Source organism: Bombina bombina, chromosome 1 (genome assembly GCF_027579735.1).
Source record: "Bombina bombina isolate aBomBom1 chromosome 1, aBomBom1.pri, whole genome shotgun sequence".
In the NCBI taxonomy this organism is placed as follows: Eukaryota; Metazoa; Chordata; class Amphibia; order Anura; family Bombinatoridae; genus Bombina; species Bombina bombina.
In genome coordinates, this window is record NC_069499.1 from 534,992,242 (window position 1) to 535,001,735 (window position 9,494).

Here is a 9,494-nt window from a genome sequence, read left to right on the forward strand (position 1 = left end):
ATGGCCGCCGCCTAGCCACGCCCCCTGATTCATCAGCTTATTATGCAGGCAGCTTCTTTTGTTCATCCTATTTGGTCTGTGATCACTAAAGATGCAAATCTTGCAGGTTGGGGGCCGTCTATGGGTCTCAGAGTGCAAGGGGTTTGCTCTCCTTAAGAGGTGAGGTTACCTCTAAATGTTTTAGAACTCTGTGCAATTTACAGAGCCCTTCAGAGTTGGCTTCTGTTTAAAAGGGAGTCTTATCTCTGTTTTCAGATAGACAATGTTACAGCAGTGTCTTATGTCAATCATCAATGAGGAACTCACAGTTCCCTAGCCATGAGGGAAGTATTGCAAATACCCTCCTAGGCAGAAGTCAATTGTTGTCTAATTTCTGCTGTTCATATTTCTGGAGTGGACAACTGGGAAGCTGATTTTATCATGTGTCAGTTCTTGCATCCAGTAGAGTGATCTCTTCATCTGGATGTGTTCAAACAGATAGTGGATCTTTGGGGCCTCCCAGAAAAAGATCTAATGGCTTCTTGGTTGAACCACAAACTTCACTTGTACTGTGTGAGGTCCAGGGATCTTCAAGCAATGTTTGTGAATGCTTTGATTGTTCCATGGTCTTTTCGACTAGCTTATGTTTTACCATCACTGGTTATTCTTCCCAGGGTTATTGCTCTTTCTTTTGCTATAAGAGTTTCTTAGTTATTTGCTCTTTCATGTCACCCCCCTTATCTTATTTTTCGTAAGGATAAGGCAATCCTATTGACCAAATTTGATTTCTTGCCTAAGGCTGTATCTTTAGACAAAATCATTTGTGAAATTGTTGCCCCTTCTTTGTGTCCTAATGCCAAAAATTCTTCAGGGAGATTATTTGGATGTTGTTAGAGCATTGAATTATTATGTTGATGCTACTAAGGATTTCAGACAAACCTCTAGTTTCTTTTGTTCAATTTTCTGGTTCCAGGAAAATACAGAAAATTTCTGCAGTTTCTTTGCCTTCTTGGTTGAAATTTCTGATCCATAAGGCTTACTTGGAGGCAGGTAAGCCTCCTCCTAAATGGATTACTGCTCATTCTACTAGATCAGTCGCCACTTCTTGGGCTTTTAAGAATGAGGCTTCAGTTGACCAAATTTGCAAGGCACCTACTTGGTCTTATTTACTAAATTCTACCATTTTGATGTTTTTGCTTCTTCTAAAGCAGTCTTTGGTAGGAAAGTTTCAGGCAGTTATCTCAGGTTGATTAATTTTAATTGCACTTAAAAAAACAAAACAAAGAGTTGTATGCCCTTTTTGGGTTATTTTGGGGTTGTGGGTTTAGTTTTTCTGTGAAATAGATGTTTCTTAAATTCCACCTTTTATGTCTCAATACTCATGGACTCCACAGCTTATGTATTAGTTCCCAAGAGTAATAGATCATGGACTCTCACCACCTGTATGAAAGAAAACATAATTTTGACACCCCCCTGTGTTTTTCTGGTTTTGCTTTATTCTTGCACACATCTTTTTTAACTACTCCTGTTCTTTTGCTCTTATTTCTTTTCCTACCTCATTTTCTTGGCTATATGTTTGAATGAGGTACATGTGAGGTGGGAGGGGTTTTAAAGGGATCTTGGGGTTTGGGAATCTTTGCCTCCTCCTAGTGGCAAGTAATTCCCAGGAGTAATGGCTCATGGACTCTCACCACCATGAAAGAAGTGAATTTATCAGGTAAGCATAGTTTATGTTTTTTGTAATAGAAATACTTGAATTAGCATTGTAAAAATAAAATTTTCTTCTAATTGAAGAACAATGCGACTAAGTATTTCTTAATGCAGCTTCTGCTTTAGCGCAGTTGGCCTAACGCACCTTCTGGTTAGCACTCCAGTGAAAGCCAGAAGAGGGTTTTGTAGTGCCCCATTTAAGTCTATGGGGGGAGGGACCTATAACAAAAGGGTTTTTTTGGTTAAGCACACCACAAAAGGACTGTTTAATCTGAACACACATTTTGTGGGAGTGCTACCAAAGTGACCAAAACAATTACAAAACAACAAAAAATATTGGTGCACATCCAACCACTTAAGTCCACTCTTTCATGGCATATTTGTATATGCTTCTGTCTGCCAAATATACTTACATAGCTTCTAATAAGATTGGGATAAACATCTCGCAATAATATGAGCTTATATTTGTGCTGCAAAAACAAATATACTTCTATCTGCTAAATATACTTACATAGTTCAAATAAAATTGTGATTAACATCTCACAATAATATTGACTTATATTTATGCTGCAAAAACTTTTTTATATTCATATTGTGTGACTAATATCCCATTTAATTTAAAGGCATTTTTTACACCACAAAAAATAAAAAAATAAAAATAAACATTTTTGCAGCATAAATATAAGTCAATATTATTGTGAGATGTTAATCCCAATTTTATTTGAACTATGTAAGTATATTTAGCAGATAGAAGTATATTTGTTTTTGCAGCACAAATATAAGCTCATATTATTGTGAGATGTTTATCCCAATCTTATTAGAAGCTATGTAAGTATATTTGGCAGACAGAAGCATATACAAATAAGCCATGAAAGAGTGGACTTAAGTGGTTGGATGTGCACCAATATTTTTTGTTGTTTTGTAATTGTTTTGGTCCCTTTGGTAGCACTCCCACAATATGTGTGTTAAGATTAAACAGTCCTTTTGTGGTGTGCGTAACCAAAAAAACCTTTGTTGTATCTCTTAAATAGGTTGCTGACCAAATCCCTCCACTTTGGTTAATGCACGCCACCCAGCCCAGGTGTGTTCCAGATAAATATACTTAATAAGCTAAAAAGCTTCACACTGTGTAGACATGACTTGCTGCAGTGTGGAAACTGGTTAGTGTTAGGACCAGTCTATATGGGACACCTTGTAAGTGGTGACTGGTTTAGCAGAATATGATCATATTGTGTGACTAAGATCCCATTTCATTTAAAGGCATTTTTTACAGCAAAAAAAACAAAACAAAAAAAATTTGCAGCATAAATATAAGTCAATATTATTGTGAGATGTTAATCCCAATTTTATTTGAACTATGTAAGTATATTTAGCAGATAGAAGTATATTTGTTTTTGCAGCACAAATATAAGCTCATATTATTGCGAGATGTTTATCCCAATCTTATTAGAAGCTATGGCCTAGATTTGGAGTTTGGCGGTAGCCGTGAAAACCAGCGTTAGAGGCTCCTAACGCTGGTTTTAGGCTACAGCCGGTATTTGGAGTCAGTCAGGAAAGGGTCTAACGCTCACTTTTCAGCCGCGACTTTTCCATACCGCAGATCCCTTACGTCATTTGCGTATCCTATCTTTTCAATGGGATCTTTCTAACTCCGGTATTTAGAGTCGTGGCTGAAGTGAGCGTTAGAATTCTAACGACAAAACTCCAGCCGCAGAAAAAAGTCAGTAGTTAAGAGCTTTTTGGGCTAACGCCGGTTCATAAAGCTCTTAACTACTGTGCTCTAAAGTACACTAACACCCATAAACTACCTATGTACCCCTAAACCGAGGTTCCCCCACATCGCCGCCACTCGATTAATTTTTTTTAACCCCTAATCTGCCGACCGCCACCTACGTTATACTTATGTACCCCTAATCTGCTGCCCCTAACACCGCCGACCCCTATATTATATTTATTAACCCCTAACCTGCCCCCCACAACGTCGCCGCCAGCTACCTACAATAATTAACCCCTAATCTGCTGATCCGGCTGAAGTCTTCTATCAACAGCATCTTCAATCTTCTTTCTTCCAGATCCATCTTGCAGACCTCTGACGCGGAACATCCTGCTGGCCCGACGGACTACTGACGAATGAAGGCTCCTTTAAGGGACGTCATCCAAGATGGCGTCCCTCGAATTCCGATTGGCTGATAGGATTCTATCAGCCAATCGGAATTAAGGTAGGATAATGTAAGTAGCGGCGGTTTACGGAGCGGCAGATTAGGGGTTAATAATAATATGCAGGGGTCAGCGATAGCGGGGGCGGCAGATTAGGGGTTAATAAGTGTAAGGTTAGGGGTGTTTAGACTAGGGTACATGTTAGAGTGTTAGGTGCAGACGTAGGAAGTGTTTCCCCATAGCAAACAATGGGGCTGCGTTAGGAGCTGAACGCGGCTTTTTTGCAGGTGTTAGGTTTTTTTTTCAGCTCAAACAGCCCCATTGTTTCCTATGGGGGAATCGTGCATGAGCACGTTTTTGAAGCTGGCCGCTTCCGTAAGCAACTCTGGTATCGAGAGTTGTAGTTGCGTTAAATATGCTCTACGCTCCTTTTTTGGAGCCTAACGCAGCCATTCTGTGGACTCTCAATACCAGAGTTATTTTAAAGGTGCGGCCAGAAAAAAGCCAGCGTTAGCTACGCGGGTCGTTACCGACAAAACTCTAAATCTAGCCGTATGTAAGTATATTTGGCAGACAGAAGCATATACAAATATGCCATGAAAGAGTGGACTTAAGTGGTTGGATGTGCACCAATATTTCTTGTTGTTTTGGGAGGGACCTATAGCCTGATATTCAAAACATCTCTGCTTAGGTGAGATATTGTAAAATGATCCTCCAGCATTAGTACTACGAGATCACTAGTGAAATTCTTAAATGGCAGATTTTACTTTACTTCTCCAAAATTTCACATGGGAGAGAGAAGGTAACTTCGGAACACCTGGGCCTGATATAAAGGCTCAGTTTTTATGAATTACAAATTAAACTGAAATGTTTTTACTACAATTTATCTTTTAGTATATATTGCTTTTCTGTTAGTGAAAATCAGTTTATTGGGAATTTTGAGCAACTTCACCTGCATACAGCTCGCAAGACAAATCAATAAGAACAGCTTGTGTAAAGTGCTTACAAAATTTCACAAGACTGGCGAGAGAGACAGGTATACACTGGGAACTCCCTGTTCAGCCCAGGGAACTTACACGTCCCTCCCACTTTCTATAACTGTCATTTTTATGTTCTATGAATTTTTAAATAGATTTTGCTGTATATATCTATACCTGTATACAATCATATATAGATAGATATTTACCCCCCAAAAATCATATATATATATATATATATATATATATATATATATATATATATACACTGTTCAAAAAAAGACAGCACTCACTGGTCTTAAAAAAGTAAAATGTAACTTTTAATCATACAAAGGGTTAAAATCCAGGGGTAAACATGACGTTTCGATGCCTAACTGGCATCTTTATCAAATGTCCCAAAGAGAAAAGAGGTAGTTCCTGAGAGGGCACATCAGCTATGTGATATCCCAATGAAAGCATAAAATCTCTGGCTGTCTTTTACCAATTTATAATGACTGGGATTGAGGCTTTTTGCAGCTGATTTCAGACCTCTTCACGCCGTAACAAGAGAAGTCCGCCACACCCACAAAGCTTGTTATAGGTCAATACGTTCCGTGTCTATCACAGCTGTTGTTTGCACTGAACACATGGCTAATTACCATATACATCAAGAGGTTCCTTATTCTCCGCCCTCCAAAGTTGCGGCTAGCGTATCCCACGGCTGTGGGAGGTTTAATCATCACCATGTACGCCCACTTGTCACGCCTTCACCGAGGCCAAAGCCAATCATATGGCAAACATTGTGTAAGTAGAAGTTCCGAATTCTTCAGGCATAATGATGCCGTGATCGGAAAACAAAATCCTCTTTTGGCCAGCCAAGTTGTGGCGCATGCTCACTTCTCTCATTATGTCGGCAGTAATCATGACGGACAAAAGCCCTACAGGGCAAAGAGATATGGGGCGTCTTGCACATATACATATTCCAAAAGGTAGTATATGCCCCACACGTTGTGGGTACTCCCCCAATCATCCAATGTAGACATCATTATGAGAGTGTAGATACAGTGAATCAGAGTATGTTTTGTTTCAAGGTTCTTCTGTATATGTAATTTATGAGTGTCAGCATGTGGGGATATTGGATCATCTCAGTTAAAAATGCGCAACATATAATCAAAGCAGCAGGTAAGCCAGAGAAGAGAAAATAGGTAAAGAAAAGAAAGAAATAAAAGAAGAAAAAAGAAAGATAGAAAAAAAGAAAGAAAAGGAATAAACATAGAAGTGAAAGAATAAGAACATAGTTGGAGCTGTAGAGTTATGGGTATCCCCCTTCATCAAAAATAGGAGATACAAAGTTAGTTAGCAGAGGACTTAATGGACTAAGGCACAGCAAGTAATTTATCCAGTAAAGGGTCCAAAATCAAGTTTGATGTTCAGCCCCTTTGGGGACACAGTGTCCAGCATATATATCCATCTGGATTCCAGTTGTACATAAACACACTGGGGCCTCGTTATCAAGCCGTCAACCTCAAATACGCTGGAATTCCGCAGCGTATTTGTGGCAAGGCTGATTCGCCTTAGTTATCAAAGGCTCGAGACCGGCAAAAGTAGAATTTTGTGACGTAAGCATCGATCCGCCGGACTCAGTCCGACACAGATCGATTCTTACGTCACTCCAGATGTTCCGCACACAAGTGCGGCACATTCTCACTACTTTTGCTAGCTATCAAAAAACTAGCAGGTACGCTCGGCACTTTTACGGCCCAGCGTACCTGGTTTTCAATCCGCCACCCCTGGAGGCGGCGGATCCCATAGGAATCAATGGGAGTCTGACCATAGCGAAAGTACAAGTTCGCTGCTGACAGACATCCCATTGATTTCTATGGGAGCTGTCTACACCTAACACCCTAACATGTACCCCGAGTCTAAACACCACTAATCTGTCCCCCCTACACCGCCGCAACTAAATAAAGTTATTACCCCCTAAACCGCCGCTCCCGGAGCCCACCGCAAGCTACTCTATACATATTAACCCCTAAACCGCCGCTCCCGGAGCCCACCGCAACTATAATAAATGTATTAACCCCTAAACCGCCGCTCCCTGAACCCGCCGCAACCTATATTAAATGTATTAACCCCTATCCTGCCCCCCTACACCATCGCCACCTATAATAAATTTATTAACCCCTAATCTGCCCCCCCTACACCGTCGCCACTTATAATAAATTTATTAACCCTATCCTGCCCCCCACTACGCCGCCGCCACTGTCATAAAATTATTAACCCCTAAACCTAAGTCTAACCCTAACCCTAACGCCCCCCTAACTTAAATATTAATTAAATACATCTAAATAAATTAACTCTTATTAAGTAAATGAATCCTAATTAAAACTAAATACTTACCTTTAAAATAAACCCTAATATAGCTACAATATAAATAATAATTATATTCTAGCTATCTTAGGATTTATATTTATTTTACAGGTACCTTTCAATTTATTTTAACCATGTACAATAACTATTAAATAGTTATTAACTATTTAATAGCTTACCTAGCTAAAATAAAGAGAAATGTACCTGTGAAATAAATCCTAACCTAAGTTACAATTACACCTAACACTACACTATACTTTAATAAATTATTCCTATTTAAAAATAAATACCTACCTGTAAAATAAACCCTAAGATAGCTACAATATAATTAATAATTATATTATAGCTATCTTAGGATTTATATTTATTTTACAGGTAACTTTGTATTTATTTTAGCTAGTTAGAATAGTTATTAAATAGTTATTAACTATTTAATAACTACCTAGCTAAAAGAAATACAAAATTACCTGTAAAATAAATCCTAACTTAAGTTACAATTAAACCTAATACTACACTATCATTAAATTAATTAAATAAACTACCTACAAATAACTACAATTAAATACAATTACATAAACTAACTAAAGTACAAAAAATAAAAAAAGCTAAGTTACAAAAAATAAAAAAATAAGTTACAAACATGTTACAAATATTACAACAATTTTAAGCTACTTACACCTAATCTAAGCCCCCTAATAAAATAACAAACCCCCCAAAATAAAAAAATGCCCTACCCTATTCTAAATTAAATAAATTTCAAAGCTCTTTTACCTTACCAGCCCTTAAAAGGGCCATTTGTGGGGGCATGCCCCAAAGAAAACAGCTCTTTTGCCTGTAAAAGAAAAATACAACCCCCCCAACATTAAAACCCACCACCCACATACCCCTAATCTAACCCAAACCCCCCTTACAAAAACCTAACACTAATCCCCTGAAGATCATCCTACCTTGAGTCGTCTTCACTCAGCCGAGCCACCGATGGAACTGAAGAGGACATCCGGAGCGGAAGAAGTTAATCCTCCAAGCGGCGCTGAAGAAATCTTCCATCCGATGAAGTCATCTTCCAAGCCGGGTTTTGAATCTTCCTTCCGCCGACGCGGAACCACCTTCTTCACCGACGGACTACGACGAATGACGGCTCCTTTAAGGGACGTCATCCAAGATGGCGTCCCCTCAATTCCGATTGGCTGATAGGATTCTATCAGCCAATCGGAAATTAAGGTAGGAAAAATCTGATTGGCTGATGGAATCAGCCAATCAGATTGAGCTCGCATTCTATTGGCTGTTCCGATCAGCCAATAGAATGCGAGCTCAATCTGATTGGCTGATTGGATCAGCCAATCGGATTGAACTTGAATCTGATTGGCTGATTCCATCAGCCAATCAGATTTTCCTACCTTAATTCCGATTGGCTGATAGAATCCTATCAGCCAATCGGAATTGAGGGGACGCCATCTTGGATGACGTCCCTTAAAGGAGCCGTCATTCGTTGTAGTCCGTCGGTGAAGAAGGTGGTTCCGCGTCGGCGGAAGGAAGATTCAAGACCCGGCTTGGAAGATGACTTCGCCCGGATAGAAGACCTCTTCAGCGCCTCTTTGAAGATGACATCGGACGGATCGAAGACTTTTCTTCAGCCCCGCCTGGATGATGACTTGGACATGCCCCCACAAATAGCCCTTTTAAGGGCTGGTAAGGTAAAAGAGCTTTGAAATTTATTTAATTTAGAATAGGGTAGGGCATTTTTTTATTTTGGGGGGGTTTGTTATTTTATTAGGGGGCTTAGATTAGGTGTAAGTAGCTTAAAATTGTTGTAATATTTGTAATATGTTTGTAACTTATTTTTTTATTTTTTGTAACTTAGCTTTTTTTATTTTTTGTACTTTAGTTAGTTTATGTAATTGTATTTAATTGTAGTTATTTGTAGGTAGTTTATTTAATTAATTTAATGATAGTGTAGTATTAGGTTTAATTGTAACTTAAGTTAGGATTTATTTTACAGGTAATTTTGTATTTCTTTTAGCTAGGTAGTTATTAAATAGTTAATAACTATTTAATAACTATTCTAACTAGCTAAAATAAATACAAAGTTACCTGTAAAATAAATATAAATCCTAAGATAGCTATAATATAATTATTAATTATATTGTAGCTATCTTAGGGTTTATTTTACAGGTAAGTATTTATTTTTAAATAGGAATAATTTATTAAAGTATAGTGTAGTGTTAGGTGTAATTGTAACTTAGGTTAGGATTTATTTCACAGGTACATTTCTCTTTATTTTAGCTAGGTAAGCTATTAAATAGTTAATAACTATTTAATAGT